The sequence below is a fragment of the Pteronotus mesoamericanus genome, unplaced genomic scaffold, assembly GCF_021234165.1.
Source record: "Pteronotus mesoamericanus isolate MK-2021 breed Mesoamerican mustached bat unplaced genomic scaffold, CSHL_Meso_final contig_169, whole genome shotgun sequence".
NCBI classification, from domain to species: domain Eukaryota; kingdom Metazoa; phylum Chordata; class Mammalia; order Chiroptera; family Mormoopidae; genus Pteronotus; species Pteronotus mesoamericanus.
Genome location: NW_026555068.1, coordinates 22,598,485 through 22,620,218, shown reverse-complemented (window position 1 = coordinate 22,620,218; position 21,734 = coordinate 22,598,485). Strand labels below are relative to the sequence as shown.

Below are 21,734 nucleotides of genomic sequence, written 5' to 3'. Positions count from 1 at the left end.
CACATTCCTAGCTGTGCTGAGGATGTATGCTAAATGCAAAGTAAGGGCGTAATTAACATAACAAACCATTCTAGTAGAATTAATCTACGATTAAAGGAGCAAGTGATTCCAAATTATTGTGTTTCTAAATTATTCTGCATTGTTCAGTACAGTTCTTTTTTGATATCAGGTATAAATTTAATTGTGTGTTGTAACCACAGACAACCTATCATAAAGTTGTTGTTTTTTTCCCCTAATCAATAAATACTATTTGGCTCTTGGTCCACATTAATTGTAATGCTATTTAAGTCTTATTTAAAATATCGTGCTTATGTGGTAGACATTATATTAATATAATTTGGAAGAAAATTTTAATTGCCTGATAGTAGCGGTGGATGCTTCCAAAAAAATCATTTTCATGACTTCTAAAGGGAAAAAGTCATCTCTATGGCTTAGGGCTTAAACATAATTTTGAGGCTTAAAATGTATTTAAAACTGCAAACATAAATGAAATTTTGTGCCTGATTCATAGTAGGTGCTCAATAAATGAGCATTGAGTAAATGTTCTAATAAATAAAATATTAATATAAACTAAAAAGCCGTACATGTAAATAACATGTCAGGGGCATTGAATATGTCTAACAAATGTGGATATTAACTTAAATGCATGATGCGAACTTTAAATTGTTACCCTTCAAAATTCAACAATATGTTTATCTTGAGTTTATGATTTGTAAAGTACAATATTTTAAAGTTTTTCTGAAAATTAAATTTAAGAACAATCCATTAACTTGATACTCTCTCCAATTTTTTTTTTTTTTTTTTTTTTTTTTTTTTGCTTTTACAAACTCTTGGAAACTATTGGGAAAGAATAACTTCTCAGGTCCCAGTGCTTCATGCAAGAAATAATAGCAGTACTTTGCTCTGTTCGGCGCCTTTCTCTGTGCACCGCTGACTTGAGTCTCATCGTCGCAAGCCCATTAAGCACGGCAGCAGCCCTACTGCACTTGTCCGCCCTTTTCCTAGAAATGCAGGGATCTGGCTAGAAGGCCCGGCCACCCCCCTGGTTCCTAGTAGACCAAGGATTCCTATTGTCAGATGCAGTGGGCATGAAAGCAGCAATTTTACAGCACAAAAGCTCCAATAACATTTACTTCGGTTGGCTGAGGTTGAAATGCGCCAGGCACTGCTCAGTCTTGGTTGCTTAAGCACCAGCTTCCCTTGGCTTTTTGCCACTTTGTGCATTTCAAAGAGACAAGTCCTTTCAGGAAAAAGAGTTTTCCTTGTAACTTGCTGTGGAGTAAACAGACCATTCAAGCATAGTTTATTGCATTACAAACTCAACTATGCAAATTGTTCCAAATTGAATGCAGCAAAGTAATTAGTGAAATTATTTGGTTATTAGAATTCATATGTATGAATTGCCTTTTTCTTTAAAGTAATTTTTTTTCTTTTCTGAAGAATCACCAAGAGATTTTTATTTAGAGAATGACAACTTATCACTTGAAAGTTTGTCCTTGTCCAAGTACTGACGGTGAAGGTCCTCCATGTACAAATGTCTCCTTCGCCTTCCGGTTGCCCCGGAGCTAGCATTTCGTTGAATTACTTTGGGGGCAGGCACATTAGATCCCAAGGCAAACATTGAAATGAGGATGGCCCACTCCTATTGGATGAATTGTTGACCATACCAACGCCTTGTTGTTACATAAATAGGCGGAGAAAGGCATAGCTGGTAGACACACCACAACATTTAAAATCCGGACTCATGCTGAGCTGGGCCAAACCGCTGATACACTGTGTTCCTTTACTTCATCAAAGTCCCTAGAAGAGCAGGCTAGGGTAGCACAGATGTATTAATTTAATTAGTGATTTCATTCATTCCTGCTGCCAGATTTCACCATACTGGTATTATATGCTAAGAATGATTTGCTAAATATGGTTACCAGACATTATTTGTATGGAATTCTCAAGTTCTATATCTGGTTTTCGGGGTGGGGGTGGGGTGGCGGCAGTACTTTTTAAGGGGAAGAACATTAAAACAAAATTATAAAATCTCATGTAAAGTATAAAATGAAAATACTTTTCTCATTTGCACCCAACATATACCTAATGATTATCTGTTTATAAGTCAGTCCTCTCTATGCTAGTCAGATTAAAAAGGTTATTATCAACACTGTGCAAAACAATTAATAACTTAACCAGAACCCTATTTACTGTTCATGTGCCAACTGCAATCACTTGTTTGTGTGAACTCAGTGAGCACTCTGAGCTTCGTTAAAATTACTATCGTTTATAAGAATTATATTTGAATTTCCGCAAATATGCTTATCTTTCCAACTTTGTTAAATAAGCTAGGGCTCAGCTCTGAATCTTCTCAAATCTTTCTTTAAATAAAGCACTAACGTCCTGTGCGAGCTGACCAGGGAGCCCTCACTCACAAAGTCCCCTAAGCAAACCTCGTTAATCCATAGTAGTCTCCTTACTGATGGACTTGTTCCGGGCTCAGTGAAGTCTGCATGTGGTCTCTATCCAGTGACACACAGAGAGAAGCCACTGGGCACACACAATCAGGGCAGGGGGAGTTCAAACCACACAGTCCCTTTACTCCCTCTACAGGTTGTAACCACCGCGCAGGGCAGAAAGGTGCACGCTCCCCACTGCACCCACCCCCCGCCCCCGGCTGAGAGTTCAAATCCCTCCTAAATTGGTGGTGTCCTTCCGCTCTGCTCCGGCGTGAAAAGGCTTCGTGTGCATCAGAAACACTTTTCCCTAGATGTCGGCCCCGGTAGCACGTGTGTTCGGCTTCGGAGTTTTGCCGCTGAGCTACCTGCTGGTTGCTGAGATGCATTCCTAGGTGACCACTGCCTGCGTGGGATAGATCCTGTTTCTTTCGAGTAATTAGAAAGAAAGAGCGCTTGTCTTGTCCGTAGGCCCAGGCAGGCTTCGCCTCTGCCTTGAGCTGCTTTCGTCTGTAGCTGCCATCTGTTTTCCCTACGCGTATGCAGGAGGCGCTCACACAGCACCGGAGGAGGGGATCTTGAGTTTCCGGGGTACTTTTCCGTTGTTTGCCCTCTCAGGCTGAAGAAGGGGAACGAATGGGAGGGTCCCCAGCCTGCCCAAACGTGCCTGCAGCAAAGGTGCTTCGGAAAGCAAGCAAAGCACTCCTGGTGGATGGGGCTTGTTTCTCTGAGTCCGCACAGCGTCCCCGTCAGGATTTACAAGGGGGCTCTGGCTGCGGTTGCTGCCGTGGAGCGGGGCGGGGTTTAGTGGTTAGTGACCAAAAATACACGGCGTGGTAGGAGCGCCATGAAACTTACACTTGGGCGTCTCCCTGCTCCTCACCCTTTGCTGACATGCTGCTGGCCTGCCAGCAGGCACCCTAGACGAAGGTGGTAAAAATGGCAAAGCTGAAAGATGTTCGTCCTTAAAAGGCACCATACATCCGTTGAGCAAGAGGACATCGATTGGGGGTACATAAAACGATGTTTGTTCTTCAGGAGAGACAGGTGATGCTAATCTCACCAATGCAACAAAACGAAAAAGATAACAGTTTTAATCTTATTATCCTATGGTACAAAATGGCACACATTAAAGTACTGGTCTGAATGTCAACGCTCATTCTGCCTTTCTGCGGCGTCAGCTCTCAGACCCCTTGTCCTGACTTGTCATTACGTACAAATCAGTTTTTACGCTTCTTTTGGAGAAGCCTTAATGCCTAATGTGTTTTTCATTTGAGACGTTATAATTCCAAAGACAGTAAAATTGATAGTTTCGCTAGAGAAAAGTGTCACATCCAAATAATGTACAGGACTAATCCAGTGTCCACTGCTCCACTCCAATGGCTATTTTAAGACATAATCAATGAGGCTGGAACTTGCTGCGACTCAGCTCTCACCCGAATTCGCCAGGTGTCAGCTGTGACCACCGAGTCTCCGATCAAATTAGATTATTCTTTCTTTCACATTACTCTCTGCGTTTTCTATTTTGTTCTCTCCCTTTCATTTCTTTGTCTTGCTTTTTTGAAATATATCTTAGTTTTGTTCTTTTTTTTTTTAAATCACCCCTACCTGTGTCAATCCAGGGGAAGGAGTTTGTGGTTCTTACACTAACATATCTTTTAAAAAGCAACGTATATATAATGATGAAAATAATAGTGCATACAGGATTGAATTATTTAAATTAAAATTGTCAAAAGTGGTGTAAGGCTCAGAGTTTCCTAAAACCTCTGAAAGGAGTAATTTTCCTTGTTGCCATAGAAATGAGGAGTTTCGTATTCTTTGGTCCTTACTCAGATCACGCCACTTTTGTTTAATCACAATAAAGTAGTACCCACTAATCGAAAGACTCTTTGTTCCAGGTGGAATTCAGAGTTTTGTTCTCCTGAACACGGTTTACCTGCCTTTCTCGGATTACTTTCCCGTAGCAAAGCCAGAAAATGGCAGCGGGGTAGCCCGAATTGGGGAGAAAAATGGGAACCTTCAGCAAGTGCCCTGTAATAAACCTTAAGATTTTTCTATTGATTTCTTTAATGCCCACGCTTTGCTGTGTTCTATTCATAAAGCGTTTTCACTCCGCTGGTCACTTTCAGCTTTATTTCATTCAGAATTACTTTAAAGCACATGCTCGTATTGAAATTCAATTTCAGAAATAGAGAATTGGGAATCCTCATACAGTCTATCAAGAGTAATTATCCCCTTATTATTAATCCTAGAGACATTGCAGCGCACAGAAGTAATTTCTTAAAATTAAAATTTCCAAAGTATTTCAACATAAGCATACACAATCGCATATGCTCCCACCCACTTCTATTTGTTAAAAACCAAAAACCAAAAGCTAAGACACTGAAGGATGTGCAGAACCATCGGAATAACAATACGCGTTCCACAATGTTTTCTCAAATGTCTGCTTTAATGTCCAATGGAGAAGGGATTCCATTTGAAGGCGACCACACCATTGAATGTTTCCAAGCTTCGGCGGTGCCCCGAGGGCTCGCCCTCTGCGTCCCCTCCTCCCCGTGAAGCCAGCAGAAGCAACAGGCCGGGGAAGGCAGGCGCTCCTGCGAGGCCGGGGCACTTTTGCTCTTTGTATCCCCGGTCAATGCCATCGGCGGGTGGCCCTGCCTGCTCTGCGCCTGAACAAAGGGCTGCCTTCTCAGGAGCGGCGGGGGAAAACTGACAAGGGCCGCTCCGCGTCCGCGTCCGCGTCCGCTGCCCCCGCCCGCCCCAAGGGCCAGCACCCCAGCGACAGCCACAGTGGCTGTTGTGACGGGAGCACCAGGGAGAGGAGGCGGAGGGGCTCCGTGAACGCAGACGGGCCCTCCCGGGAGAGGGGGCGGGGTGGGGGGGACCTGTCGCGCAGCACCCACGGAGGCCAGCCTCCCAGAGCGAGGGCCGATGGGCCGGACAGAGCTGGGCGCAGGCGGCAGTGTTCTAGAGGCAGCCTCTCCGGGATGCGTAATGTCTGCGTGTTCACACGTATTTCTTTATTTTTCTTTTTTCTTTTTTGTTTATTTTTATTGAATTGATTGGGATGATGTTGGTTAATGAATTATATAGGTTTCGGGTGTCCCAGTCTATGACCCACCATCTGTGTATTGTGTTATGTGTTCCTCACCCCAGGTCAAGTCTCCTTTCGCTCCCAATTATTCCGCCCTTTCCCTGCTTCTACCTGTCCCCACCCCCTTTCCCTCCAGTAATCAATATGCTGTTGTCCGTGTCTGGGGCTTGCTTTTCCCTTAATCCCCTCAACCCTTTTCACCCAGCCCCCCGCCCCCTTCCCATCTGACAGCTGTCAGTCTCTTCTGGGCATCTGTGAGCCTGGTTCTGTTTTGTTTGTTAGTCTGTTTTGTTCATTAGATTCCACATAGGAATGAAATCGCATGGCATTTGTCTTTCTCTGACTGGCATATCGACTTAGTATGATGCTCTCCAGGTCCTTCCATGCTGTCGCAAAGGGGAAGACTTCCTTCTTTTTTATGGCCAAGTAGCATTCCATTGTGTAAACCTACCACAGCGTTTTTATCCACTCACCTCTTGATGGGCACTTGGGCGGCTTCCACAGGTTGGCGGTTGTAAACAATGCTGCCGTGAACACAGTAATGCATGTAGTCTTTTAAACTAGCAGTGTGAGGTAGGGTGCATCTGTCTCCCCGTCTATGTGCAAAGATGTAGTTCTGTGTGAACGAAAGCCTGGTGTCATCTGTGGGCCGCTTCCAGCTGGTGGCAACCATCTGGCCCTTGCTGTCGCTGTCTGCGAAAGGGAAGAGAGGTGGTAGGCAAAATGTAAGAGCCAAAGAGGATTTAACAATTATAATTAATAATTGAACAAATGGAATATCAGGAGACATGCTCAAAGCAACATTGATTGAAATGTTCTCAAACTGGATTGGCCTATGGTTGGGAAATACTGTATATGTATTAAAAATTGTTGAATTTATGAATTTAGATCGTAAAACTATAAAAATTGTATAGTATATAAATGATACCTAAACAAAGGTATTGGTTTTTTAAAAATAAGTTTATATTTTCATCGTTCTTTACAGTTTATAAAATTCTTCCAAATAGTTAATAACTCAGGAAAATGCTTATGACATGATAATATATGGAAAATAGCAAAACAGAACTGTATAGCATGATCTGAATTTGTATGAGAAAAAGAGACGGGAAAGCAATAAGCCAAACTGCTTCAGGGTAAATGGATTATGGATGGTTTTTGTTTTCTTCTTCTCCTAGTTTCCATTATTTTTCTGTACTGTTTTCCCCAGTTTTTATACTGAACATGTAATATTTTTATCATGAAAAAATGTTAATGAGGATTTTTTGGTCAGTATCTATCAAAATTGTTTATGTGGATAAGCTATGACTTAGCACCTCATTACTCTGTGTGTAGCCTGTAGAAATAGTTACACAAGAGATTAAAAGTAAGTAATAGGTAAACATTAGAAGCAACCTAAATGCCCTACGCAAGGTAACCCATGCTTTTTAATACTACTACTCAGTAGTTATTTAAAAAAAGCTTTCAAAAGTATATATATGTTGTGCATATGTATGTATGTAAACAAGAGTATGTTTGTGTGTGCTCACACGTGTGTGGTTATGTGTGCACCTCTTTGTGTAGATACATGCACACTAACTTGGAAGGACACCTCTGTGTTCTGTTGTGGGATGGATAAAAGAGCAATTTTCCAAACTAAATATGACGGTTGATTGACTTTTCAAAAATATATGTGTGTATGTGGGCAAACTTAACCCATATAAGAAGCATAATTTTCTTATTGTTTTGAATAAAGTAAGTTTTTGTGTTGGGTCCCCATCCCACCAGGTGGTAGAAGCTCTTCAAGTAGACATAGTCAAATCAGGGTTCCTTATCAATTTTCTAATCCCATCCCAGGAAGTGGGATTATATTAATGTCACATATGAGTGCTGTGGATGGATTGTGTCCCACAGAATTCACACGTTGGAACCCTAACTGCTAGTGAGACTATTTGGAGAGAAGGCTTTTGGGAGATACTTAGGTTTCCGTGGGGTCAGGAGGGTGTGTTTCTCATGATGGGATCAGTGGCCTTATCAGAAGAGACACCAGGTCTCTGCCCTGTGAGGATGCAGCAGGAAGGCAGCCGTCCGCCGGACCAGGGGCCAAGAAGAGGGCCCCCACGAAGAACCCCTCTGGCTGGCACTTTGACTTTGGACTTCCCAGCCTCCAGAGCTGTGAGAAATCAATGCTTATTGTTTAAGCTACCCAATCTATGATATTTTTTTCTAACAGCCCAGTATAGATGTTGGTATCAAGAAATAGTGCCACTGTGACAAATACCTAAACATGTGGGAGCAGCTTTGGAACTGGGTGCCGGGAGAGGCTGGAGGAGTTTTGAGTTGCCTGCTAGAGACAGGAAGGTTAAAAGTGATTGTACTGAGTCCCACGTGAAAATGAGGAGCATGTTATCGGAAACCGGTGGGAAGGCCGCCCTTGTTAGAAGGTAGCCAAGAGCTTGGCTGAACTGTGTTCTGGTGTCTGCTGGAAGGTAGAGCCCCTGAATGAGAGATGGGGTATTTTGCTCAGGAGACTTCCGGGCCAAAGGTTGAAGGTTCAATTTGATTCCTCCTCAGTGTGTATGGAAAAATGCTTAAGGAGGGAGATCAACTGAAGAAGGAATTGTTAAACAAAAGGCCCAGAGGGCCGGGCATTGAAGGCACAGCCACCCAGCGGCGGGGGGCGCAGCCCTCACCCAGCAGAGCTGCGAAGCCCAGCACCACCCCGACAGGTCCCGGGGCAGAGCATCACCCCAAAGAGGATCATCCTTGAGCCTTCAGAGCTAGTGGCGTTTGCGTTGCTGGGTTTGGGACTTGCTGGGGACCCATCCGTCCCTCCTCCTCTCCTGGTTCCCCTTTTTGGAGCGAGACCCTCTCTCCTCCGCCTGCCCACCTCTGTATTGGGAGCTATAGAACCTGACTGGTTTCGCAGATTCAAGGTTGGGGTTTTTGCCTCAGGGTGAACCCTACGTCAGGTCTCACCCCTATCTGGCCTAGGTGATACTTAGATTGAACTTGAGCCTTCAGACCTGATATTGGCATAGGTCAGATTTTTGAGGCTGTTGGGATGGAATGAATGTATTTTGCATTGTGAGGAGGATATGAATTTTGGGAACCAAGAGCAGAAAGGTATGGACTGCATTATGTCAAGAATTTATTAATTTAGATGCTGCTTCTACTTTAACAACTTTTCCTGAGGTGCTGTATAGCCTCAGAATAGGAAGCAAGATACAAGGAAGAAGTCAATGGTGGTGATGGTAGGGAGACAGCATTAATATTTCAAATTATTACTCTGGTACAACTGATTGTTCTCAGAAGTCAGGACTGGGGAGGGAAGGGAGGGCTTCCACTTTTTCCTTTATTTAACTCTGTAATGTTTAAAAATAATAATCATCCCTTTTTAATAAAAAATTAAGCACTTCCATGAGTTTTACATCCACTGACCCTTACCACAGAACCGTGATGTCGCTAGGGCAGTTCCTGTCTGCCCCATTTTAACAGGTGAAGAAAGGAGGCTCTTCACAGGAACTATAATTATCCTTGATCTTGGACAAGTAAGAAAAACTGGGAGAACAAACGTAACGCATATCTTCAGTGCGTAAGGCACGTGCTCGGGAAGAGGCTATTGAACATGCCTTAATAACACCTCGTGTTTCTGTAAGCCCTTATTGATTAAAAAAGCATTCCAGAGTCACTTTTGCGGATTGATGTTGCCACCGAAATAGCTCGTGCCCCTCCTCTCATTCCCAGAGGTACCTCCTTCGTTCTGGTCTTGGTGGCTTCCTGTTTCAACGGCTGCCATAGCCTTTCTTCCTGCCGTTCTTCCTGCCGTTCCTCCTGCTGGTCAGCACACTCCTCACCCCGGTGCCTCCACTGAAACGTTGCTCGGATCGGGTCCTCGTAGGGGCTGGAGGCTGAAGGGGCCCCCCGTCGAGCTCAGGAATCTTTTCTGGAGGATCCCTGGCAGGGGATTTTCCAGCCTCTCCTTGAACAGTTGGCTAGGGACTAGCTGCTCTGTGAGGCTGCTTGTCCTATTTTTAGCCGGCTTAATGTGTTAGAAAGTTCCTTCTTACTGCTCCACTGAATGTCTCCCTTTAACTTCCACACAAGGCGTGTGAGTCCAGCCTTGCTCTTAAACAACAGTTTTCCAACGAAAATAAGGCGGCGATAGCGACTTGTTCGCTGAGTGAGAGAGCGGCTGAGCCGGCCCGCCTCCGCAGGATTGCTTTGGTTCCAGTTGGTAACCTGTAAAGGAAAGTGGCGGTACATTTCCTCCAGCTGGTAGGTGATCTGTAGCAATCCTGCGACGATGGAACATCTGCTTCTCTCTTCTTAGCTTCGCAGAAATGTCAAATATCTCTACACCAGGGGAATTTCTAAATCTCCAAGTTTATTCCCTCTCTTTGCTTTTATATCTGTTGTTTTTGGACAGCATGTTTCCGCATTACAGTATGGCTGCCCTACATGAATATGTGCGATCTTATCGATCTTCTCTATTGGAAACATTTCCCATTTGGTTTGAGTTTCTACCCGCAGAAAAGTTGCAATTTTCATTAGTATTCATATGGATTTAGGCCATCACTAGAATGAAGCAATAAGGCTTTGTTAACATGTCTATTAGTAAAATATATGTTAATATATCATTAGTAAAATAATGCTATTATATTATTGGTTAAACCACTACATTGTACAATTTATAAAGTCCTAATGTAATAGGACTCAATTGTAAGAGATATTCCTGGTGAAATTTTAGTCTTGATCAGTACTCACTTTTGCTTATTTTTCCTACTGTCTAGACCTTTTTTTTTTTTTACCTCCAAGATAATAAGAGGGGAAAAAAAGCTGAGAAAGTAATGAATCAGTTAATTATTTTCTGATAAGTGTGCTGGCTATGAAGACTGAAGCTACAAGCTAAATTATGCATGACTTTTAATGACACCCATATCCAATGATCACAAGTAATCAGAGTTTTCTGTAGTTGATGTTCTTACAATTATTATGCAGGAGCAGCTATGTGAAGTCCTCTCTAAGGGTATAATGTAGTGTTGCTGCTATGTTGGTTATCCAACAAATGGAATTTTTAAAAGAAAAACATAAAGCAAAATATTTCAAGAAATAACTTTAAACTATTAGGCACCTTTGAAATTAATGTCCCTCACACCAATTGACACTTATCAATATGTTTTTCCAACTCTCTGTCTTAAATCACAGCATCTGATTTTATAGTGCCCTTTTAAGCATACAGATTACTCTATTAAGTAAAACACTCAGAAAACACATTTCCTGCTTGCATGCATAAATGGATTAGACAGCTAGAGTATCCTGCTTTAAAGAAAATTCTTCTTGGCATTCTTTAAGAAGGAAGGGAGAGAGGCGTGGGATTTTCACATCTGTTAAATAATCATTAGCATGTAGGATTGAATTGCTATCTTCTTTTTTCAACGTAAGACCAGCTGTTAAAGTAAACTTGAAGGGCCCCTTAATTATTGCATATTTCAGTAGCTTGTAGAGGATTCAGTTACCTAGTTCCACCACTCTGATCAAAGGAACTCTTGGGCTTTGTACACCATTGTTTCTGAAAGCATTCCGTATTTATTTTGCTTCTGAAGTGTTCTATAAAAGGTCAGATAGGGTGTCTTTCTCTGATTTCATTATGCTTTTGAGAATAGTCCCTGCTACCAATTGTGTGTTATTTGGATGGGCGCTAAGATACCCCAGGGCTTTTCTCCCTTGGCCTTAGCACATGTTTGCTCTTCTCACTTCGATTGCTGAGTCAGAGATTTTAATGTCAGTATGATATTTGGAGTCAGTGAAAAACAGATTCAGAAAAGCGAGCAGATTGTCTGTTAGTAACATGATGTCGTGGTCTTGCCAGACACACGGCCGCCAAGAGGTGTGCATCCCAATCCCTGACTTCAGTTACGTTGAGGTTTTCCTCACTGTTGTTGGCTTTGTGACTCTTTGTCACCATGGAATAAAGTCTTCACCTGGCTCGGAATGAACAATGGAGAAGCAAAGCATAGAACTTTGGCCCTTCCCTGGGAGACACCGTGTAAACGACTGAATATGAAAATCAAATTTTGTCTACTTCCAGATAGATTGCAATGCTGAATTATCATTTCCTCCTCCCAAATCATAATGTACCGCGTCCCCTGGCAATGAGGCAGATGGCCTGAGAGCCCTTGCCTTTGCAGAGCGGGTACTGTCCCTTCAAGTCAGCCTCCCGAGTGAGTGTCAGTGTGGATGTACACAGATAAATTCTTTTGGAATATGCTCTCATGTCTGCACGATGAACACATTTTAGATTTATAGCTCTTTTCTCAAATACCGGATGTCAAAATTTCTTTGTACACTCTTTATAGTAGATGTGTAATAAACTGCATATATGGGCACTGTTCTTTTTTATGCTATTTCACTACTTTCCGGATTAAGTTTATTGGTATATATTGTGGCATATTTTAAGACTCAGAAAGGCCATATCCTTCTTTACTGTGATGAAAGGTTTTTTCCCCCTTAAAGATGTCCAAAAGAAATGAAGCATATATTACTCCATACCACAAAGGGTATGTGGAGAGGGAAAAAAAATAATAATAATAATAATTTTTAAATAAAGTGGTACACACAAGAGACATAATCTAGTCAATGCCCTTGAAATTTAAATTTAGGTAGTAGAGCTCAGAATGGAGGTCGCTTTTAAAAATTGGCTGACTTCGTTGTGTCATGGAGTGGCTTACGTACAAAAAGTTCGAGTGCTCCGGCTCTGTCGTTCACATAAGCTCAGAGTTCAGCAGCCTCTCACACTAACAGGTCAGCCCCGGCCACCGTCTCTCACGGGGACAGCGGAGCCTCCCATCTGGCCTGTCTTCTTCCTCCCTGTCACCCCTCCCCCCAATTCTTGTCAATGCCGTGGCCAGCAGGATGCTTTTCAAATTGAAGTTAGGCTGTACCCTGGGTCCCCCCAGGACGCCCCACGAGCTCCCGTTCCACTCAGAGTCAAGGCTCGTCTTTCCAGTGGTTTTCAGGGGCCCAGGGGACGGTTCCCATCGGCTCGGAAGCCCCTCTCCTCCGCCCTCCCCGCGCCCCATGGCTGTGGCACTCTGGGCATGTTGACCTCCTTCCTGCCCCTGGGACGTACCAGGTATGATCGCACCGGGGCCCCTGCGCTGGCGCTGTACCTGTCTGTTCCCTGGAGCCCCCGCCCGCCTGACGCCTGCGCGCGCGGTCCTCCCGCCTCCGCCATCCCTCCGGCGCTCGCCTGGCGGCCCTGTTTGAAGCGGCCCCCGCCCCAGCCCTCTCCACACTCTTATTTATCTGAAGCCCTACTGGCTACTAAGTTATCACTTAACTTACTTGGTAATTCTATTTATTTACTCTCTTCCCACAAAATAATATAATCCTCAAAAAGACAGCCACTTACTCTGTTTCATTCACCCAAGTAACCCAATACCTAGAAAGCGCCAGGCATGTAATAGTGAGCACTCCAAAACGTTTTTTTGAGAAAATGAATGGAGTCCCAACAGCCAGCGAAGGTGAAGAGTTGGTTTTAAGGGACAGAGATGCATTCAGTGTGGTCCTTTTAGGTTGAGACGTAAGCAGCAGGGCTTTGGAAAGAGGGCAGGGCTGTAGGGGTAGCTCTGGGGCTCGGGTGCGTCCCGCTCACCAGCCGGTCCTATCAGCTCTACCTTCCACCTGCATCCGGAGTCCACCTCCTCCACCGCTGTCACGCTCGTGTAAGCCACCGTCATTTCTCACCTAGAGCATGACAGGAGCATCCCATAACCAGCCACCCTGATTTGGCCCTCCCCCCATGACCGTAGGTCACGGACCCAGGGAAGAGGGACAACGGAGCTGCAGAAGAGGGGACAGTGAAGGAGGAGGTGTCGGAAGGGAGGTCGGAGAAGCCGGGAAGAAGAGTAAAAGCAGAGAGACAAAGGGCAGAGCTGCCTTTCCTATGGGCTGTGAGGGAACAGCTTAAGGAGACCGAGCAATCTCACCGGCCATGAATCGAAGAGACAGGCGACACCCAGCGCCGGCGGGAGGGCGTAAGCAGCCGGAGCCCGTCGCCCCTGCCCCCCCTCACTGCTCCTGAGGGTGTAGGACAGGCCGCACGCCTTGAAGAGCTGCTGGGCAGCTGTCTATGCAGTTAAACGTCTATGATCCAGCCATTGCACTCTCAGGAATTTACTAAAAAGACAGGAAATCATGTGTTTAAGAGGCTTGTACATGTTTATAGTGGCCTCATTCTTAATAACTAAAAACTGGACACAACTCACATGCTGGTTGTGGTATAGTCATACAAGGGTATACTATTAATCAATAACAAAGAACAGACCACTGCTAGTCACAACACTTAAATGTATCTCAGAAACATTACGTTAAGCAAAGAAGCCGGACACGAAAAAGTACATGTTATATGATTCCAATTATGTAACTATATAAAACTCAAGAACACACACACATATATATACACATATACACATATACATACACGTGTGTGTGTATGTATTTATATGATGGCAGACCTCAGAGAGCGGTTGCCTGGAGTGGGGTGGAGGAAAGAAGAGGAGAATTATCTGGGAAGGGGCACTGGGAACTTCCTGGGTGAAAGTCATGCTTCCTGTCTTGTTTTGGGTGGTAGTTAGACAGTACACACAAATGCCAGATTCAACAAACTCAACACTTATGACCAGGACCCTTTATGCAAATTATACCTCAGTAAAAACATACGTAATAAAAATGTATGAGGATGTATTCTGAGATTCTGGGATAAACAGGAAGGAAAATGTGAGAACTCAGATCTCAGAAAAGGAAGTGACCAAAGTCACGTCCTGAGCTTGAAGCATGAGTTGATTAGATTGGAAGGTTGGAAGAAGCTGCGACCAGCCACTTTAAGGAGTGGGAAGGACGTCAATGAGACAAAAATATTCGTGAGCCGAAGCGAGGGCCGGGCGAAGCAGACCGTGTGACCGTGCAGCTGTGGAACCAGTCGGCCTGATGCCGCGACGGGGGGCGAGCAAATTGACTGCCAGTTGGGGAGTCAGAGAGACTAGGGGAGGCTAGGGTATTCGTGTCTTTCTGGAACTTTTCTCAGGAGAGGTGAGGTTTGAACTTGGCCTCTAAGAATAAGTTGCATTTTCCCAGGTAGAGAAAGTGCAGGTATTTAATACTATAAACTATAGTATTCAAATGACCTCCACTTCTTTCCCTTTGCTCCCTCTCATTGACTGCTAGGAAGTTTTAAATTACACATATAGCTCACCTTATATGTCTTTGGGAGGCATGAGGGAAGTTAAACTGTCCCCACACATCAGAAGAAGAGAAGCCCTGCCCAAGGGCAGTGGCGGCTGGGAGAAGAGGGGCAGAAGACCTCGGGAGGTGTTTCTCAGGGCAGAACTGGGCGGCCTGGGTTAGTGGTCCCGTTGGTGGGTCACAGCTCAGGGAGCGGGACGAGTCGAAGGTGGCTCTAAGGCTCCCAGCTTGAATGATGGGATGTCACATACCACAACAGAGAAAGCAGGAGAGAAGCACGTGTGTAAGTGGCTTAGGAAGAAAGAGAATACTACCACGTGTGGCATTCCAGGCGCTTGTCCCCTTGTTATACGTTAAATCCCTTCATTGCCTGTCTGCAAAAGTAGGAAGTCAAGACCCGGAGAGGTTATTAACTTTGTCAAAGGTCAGTCAGTCAGCTAGAAAGTGGTAGGCCTAGGTGGAGTCCAACCCATACCAGTGATGGTTCTAAATGACTTAAACATTGGGGAAGGGCCAATGAAAAAATGAGAATGTGGGTTCTAGAAGTAATGGTGGTGTGCTTATCCTTAGTCACATTGCTGGGTACCGTTGTGACAGGGTTACAGTAATCAGAAGTGGCAAGATTCATTGGGGGAATGATTCTTAACTCAATGCAAGGTTACCAGCTCTGTACTATGTTATACAGGTAGCTCAGACAAATCCATGTAAAGGCAGAGGCAAAGCAGATGATTCTGTTATCCCAAGGATAGGATCTGTTTGTGTTCTTGTTAATATTTATAATTCATCCTATATGTTCTTTGCATTGTCTTCCTTTTAAAATTTCAAGGATAGGAAAAAGTCCAGTTAAATGAGGATTCTCATTACTTGGGTTAGATATTCCTGGTAATAGGATCTATGTTTCAGGCAATATAAATTTCCACTGAAAAATAGCTATAAAAGATTGGTCTGAGCATTTTAAGAATGTATATTGGCCCCAATGTATGTACAGTAATTAACACACGAGACTGTAAAACTTCAAACACTATGGCATAATTATAAATTGTTATGAAACCAGAACCAAAGAGCTTCTGGCACACAGCAATTAGGAATGATATGACACATTTTAAAACAAAGACTTTGGACTGACTTGCGCGTGAGTGGCAGATCTGCGTGCACCAGCATGTATCAACAGCCTTAAAATGGGAACATCGTTATAAAGACAGTTGCTTATCGTTCACATCAGTCTTTTCAGCCACACATAAGTAGCTGCCAATTGGAAGGAGCATATATTTAAATGCCAAAGAGGGCGATATAATCCTTCAGCGTACAGGGTCACTTATTCAAGCACTATTGTGGTCTTCTCGGGGACAGGTCTACATTTAATTAGTAGTGTCTTCCAAATCACAATACCCTTCAATAATTCCAACAGTGGAGTTAACCTTAGAATGACATAGTGTTGAGAAACCTACTTATTTGCAGATGGATGTACCTATGTTCAGTGACCTATGATTCTTCCTAAATTTTACCAAACTGATATCTCAGTCACTTCTGTGTAGAGCCAAGTAGGAAAAAAAAAAATTGCAAGTATTCACTTCGTTGAGTTGCAGGCCAGCAACTCAAATTGGGGACATATGAGAGGTAACAGATCAACATTTTCTCTCACACGTTGATGTTTCTTTCCCTCTCTTCCTCCCTCCCTCCCTCTGTCCCTAAAAGTAAATAAAGTCTTAAAAATAAAATGAAATAAAAGACAGAAGAAATAGTTGCCCCAAATTTTCATAAAGAGGCCTAAATTCACATACTGACTCAAATTCAACGTTGGTAACTACCTGATTCAGGGTTTTGAGAAATTTTTAGTGCCTTGTTGGGAGCCAAGAGCACCATATATATTAATAATACCTGTTAAGGTCACAGATGCAGGCAGAGAATGAGGACGTGACAGGGGAAATAATGAGGATTCCATCTAGGCCAGCCCTGTTCTGGGGCACAGCTTCGCTGCTTCGGCTGGGGCCACACGGTAATTTTAAAAACTCTCATTTATTGATCATCTGCTATCAATTACAAATTGTGCTGGGTATTATATCATTGAATTTCATTCTCCTCGAACCTCCAGAGGTAGTAGCGGTTAATCCACATTTTCTGCATTTAAAGAAAGGAGACTCAGAGATTTCATGCGGACGAGACTCCGAAGGTATTGCTTAGTTTTTATTGTTGAGATTTGAGTGGTAGGACTAAATCAAATAATGAGATTTGGGGAAATACAATCAGTAATGTGTGTACTCAGTGAACTAAACTTATTTCCGATCGTGACAACATGAATCTATCACATTAATTTAAGATATTAATTTTGAAGGAATTTCTTTAAAATGTTTTGACAAGTTTCTAAATATATTCCTCTGAGTAAATATTTAAGTAGGCATTTGGACATAAGAATCAAGTCTCTTGGGTCATATTTTTTCTTATTTGTAAAAGTTGCTTCTAATCTTGGTTCACACCTTTTCCCCCACAATCATGTTTTAGGGGAGTATCACAATAAACCAATGATGAAATCTGTGTGACACTGACAGAAACAACTACTTATAAAAGAAACGGTCACGTAAGAAAAGTAAAGAAATGTTGAAAATCCAAGATGTTTGTGTTGTAGCCTAGTTTTCTGCACTGAATGAATGCCGCAAATATTTATGACTTCAACACAGTATGTGTATTAAAACTTCTAAGATTTTCTCAAGGATTGGAGGTGAGTACTAGACAAACAGATGTAGGATCAGAATTGAAATTTTTATGTGATTTAATAGTTAAAAGTTATTTATTGTTTACCTCCAGATATTCCCATGTTTTAATCTTTTATTTATTAATAAGGAAAAATATTGAGATTCATATTTCACACATCATTGAAATGGTTTTCCTTCAGCAGGAATTCTTTTCACATTTGTCATTATTTATTCCTACATATTTTGAAGAGCTGAAAACATATATTTTGTTGTTCAAGAATAAAAATAAATAGATTAACTACAATAAAATACCAACCAACTAAAATGAATTCTTCTTTAGGGCTTTTAGTTTGAGGTATTTTCTATTTCATTTCCAGCATAGAAAAGTAGTTTAATTCACAAAAGACTTAGTTCTTCAAAGTGCCACTTTATCCATTTGCGATTCAGAATGCTCTCTCACAATTTGTCCAAAGTCCCATAAATTTTTATTCCAACAAATTTCACAATTTATTTTGGGAATGTGAAAAAGGTATCTTTCAAATGCCTCTTTCAACCTTTTAAAATGCCTAATCATGTCAACTTGATTTCCATCACATGTGGATTTCTACTCTGATCAGAATTGCAATTTACCACAGCTTTATTATTTATTGTTTATTTGTTCATTAATTTATTCTCCACTTTATTCCAGAAAGGACACTCACAGGAATAATTTACTTAAGGGTTGTTTTCATTTGATGTGCATCTCTTCATGCAATTATTCACTGCCATCTCTACTAAACTGTACTTAGGAAGCTCCTGCTTTATTTATTCCTTGCTTTAGAAATGAAAAAACATCTCTAAGCAAATGAATTATTTTGAACCGCTATATAAAGAATTATTTTGAATCTTAAAGCATTTCACTGAGCCATATATAGGTGCAACCTATTATATATTTTAACTCAAATTGAGCACATAGTAACATATATTATTTTTGCCTTTCTGATAACAATGTCAAATGGTACTTGTAGATAAAGCTTTAACATTAAGTGACAAATACCCTAGTAATACACCTAAATTTGGTTACACTTTTGCTCTTCTTTTTCTGTCCTCTTCCTGGCTCCTGCTCTGAAAACCGCCCTCCCTACAGGTCTTTGCAGTGCCATCTGAGGCGGTAGAACAGTTTATTCAGCTCACATGTTTCCTCTTTTGTTTAATGACTTTACAGATCAGCCTTAAATCTGGCTGTCTGTGTGCAGGTTGTCTCCCACTTCTACACTTGAAGATGACCTGAACTTTACAGTCCTTGATTTTACAAACACTATTTTTACCTTCTAAACGAAGAATAAGAAAAGTCATTATGGAGGAAGCAATTCAGAGTTTATGTTGAACACTAATCAGCATAGACACATATTAAAATTGCATGGAAGAAACACACACACGCCAGGAATACAAGTGAAACTAGGGGAATCTGGAAAAGTGGATCATACCAGTGTGACTACCCTCGTATGAGTTTTTTTGGCAAGATGTTATCATTGGGGAAACTGAGTAAAGTGTGCACTGATCTCTCTCTTACTATTTCTTAAAACTGCACATGAACCTACAGTTGTCTCAAGTTTTTCAATTAAAAAAATACAAACTGGTCAGCTAACTTTCCCTTCAAGGGCCAGATGGCAAATATTTTAGGCTCTTGGGGGACAGAAGGTGGCAGCCACTCAGACTCATTGCTGTAGAGCAAGAGCTGCTGTCAAACAAGCAAATGGGTGCGATGTGCTATTGGGAACTTTATTTGCAAAAGCTGGACGCAGTCAACTTGTAGCTCTCAGATCTCTGGTGCCAAAACAGACATGAGCTTTGGAAAGCGTACCTCTTGCTCCCTTCCAGAAAAAATATTAAAAGCTAGTTATATATTTATAATTTTTTAATTTGCAGCTTGTCTCCATCTACTAATTTTTCTTAATTCGCCTAAGGATTTATATAGGAAGTTTACGTAAACACTTTCATTTTTTTAAATATTCTGCTTATCATGTTTTTCTGTTTTGGGAAATCAAAGTAAGTTAAGGTTATTTTTAGACAGAGCATGGGATTAAAGGAAAAAATAACATGGAATTTCTACCCTAAAATTCTCAACTCTAAACATGAATAGTAATCAGCAAAAGAATTAAGGTTTAAAGTTGAAAAATGGACATTTCTGTGCTTTTTTTTTATATCTGTCTTGTCTGATTGCTGAGCATCCTCTGGAAGAGTTTAGGCTGTGCTCAGTTACTCTCATTTTCAGGGCGTGATAACGCATCGCCATAAGCAGAATTCAACTTTATATTTTTGTTGAATTTATTGAGATGACATTGGCTTACAAAACTGTATAGGTTTCCAGTGTACAATTCTGTAATACGTTGTCTGTATATTGCATTGTGTGCTCACCACCCAAAGTCAAATCTCCTTCTGTCCCCATGTATTTGACCCCCTTTATCCTTTATTATCCCCACGACCCCCTTTCCTTTAGTTTTGTTTGTTCATCTTTGCTCATATTCCCTGCTGGTCAGAATGTAAACTGGTACAGCCACTATGGAAAACAGTATGAAGAGTCCTCAAAAAATTAAGAGAAGAGTTACCATATTACCCAGCAGCCCCTCTTCTGGTTACCTACTGAAAAAAAAATCTGAAAACATTTACTTATAACAATATATGTACCCCTAAGTTTATGGCAGCGTTATTCACGGTGGCCGACCTATGGAAACGGCTGACGTGTCCTTTGATAGATCACCAGATAGGGAAGATACAGGGCATAGATGCAGTGGCGTACTGCTCAGCCATAAAAGATGAAATACTGCCTTTGCAACAATGTGGATGGGTCTTGAGAATATTATGGTTTTTTGTTATTGTTGTTGTTGGTTTTCTTTCCACCTGCCTGGGATATGTGGTCTAGCTTCTCCAGGTGTGTTAAGTCCTAGCTTCAGAAAGAGCATCGGCTCCTTTGGCTCATAAAGCTGTCTTTCTCTGAATCTCTACAGTGCTTCAACATTATTGGGTCAATGAAATTTTAACTTGCATCTTGACAGCAGCGAACCATTGCTGGTCAAGAAGGAGAATAAATTTATGAAAACGAGGTCGTCAGTTGTAGGCAGGACAGACTGGAGTGGAGAGTCAATAGGCAAAGATGTCAGCACACAGGTTTTTCAGGGCTTACTCCGAGTCCATAGACACAGGCTTTATTTAATAAGCGAGAGGTGGAGAGGAAGGGATAGGGAGGGTCTAGCTAGGGTGACGCAGTGGGCATCCAGGGGAAGGTACATAACCAAGGTACATTTTGAGTAAACTAACAACAAACTTACTTGATGCTTAAATATAAAGAGAGTAAGAGTCCACAGCATCACCAAACTTTGGATTAGAAAATGGCGCTTTCATTGGAAAAGTAGAAAGCTTGAGAGAGAGACAAGGGGTTGGGCAGGGTGTACAGGAGGAGCATGAACTTCCTTCGGGGCAGGCTGCCGTTCCCCACAGAGAAGTCAAGAAGCATGTTTTCCTTTGAGGTGTGTTAGAAGGAGCATAATGACATTACATTTGTCGAAACGGGTTTTTTAAATTGTAGCCACAGATCTGAAAACTTCTCTTTTTAACCCCAATATGGATATGCTTTCTAGGTTAATTTCAGAGGTCATGCCCTACATTGATCTTTTAAAATCAAATTAGTTTATTTCGAAGCTAGGTGCTTGCAGTACTCTGGTCCAAAGTTAATTGAAACATCCATGGAAGTATTTTATTGTAATTCTCATTTCAAATTGAATGTCTCAGTTCCTGCTGCAAAGGCAGAGACACATTGGGAACTAATTTACCTGTGAGAAGGCAAAGGGGCCGCAGATGAAGCCTTGGTTCTTTGAAAAGATTGCGTAGTGTTGAGGTTTGTTTTTGCTGCTTATGTGTCTATTGCTTTAAATAGCATATAACTATGCTCGAGAGCCAGTAGAGGACAGATAGCAAATCTTAATCAGTCTTGATGTTTTTTTTTCTGTTGGAAAAAAAAGAGGTTCAAATTCACTTTAAAGCCTGGGGAGTTTAATTAAAGTAAGTAGAGACAAAAGTACTCTTTTGAGAGCTGTCATTTCTTTTAGTGTGACACTATTAATAATGTCGTGCAATGCTATTTTGGAAGTTTGGTTCTCATCTTTTGTCTCATCTGACTCGTCCACATTCTAAAGGAAAGGGGAACGAAGCATTTAAAGGAAGGTACTCTATATTCCATTCACCACATTATCCTTGTGTGCCATATCATCTCTGACCTCAGCTGTAATTCTTTGAAGAAATAGCCCTTCC

At 42.0% G+C, this 21,734-nt stretch overlaps 1 protein-coding gene across 1 annotated transcript in view; it reads left to right on the top strand.

Moving 5' to 3' along the window:
* TENM3 (teneurin transmembrane protein 3) overlaps positions 1-21,734 on the top strand; it is a 548,392-nt gene that overhangs the window by 344,035 nt on the left and 182,623 nt on the right. The window lies entirely within an intron of this gene.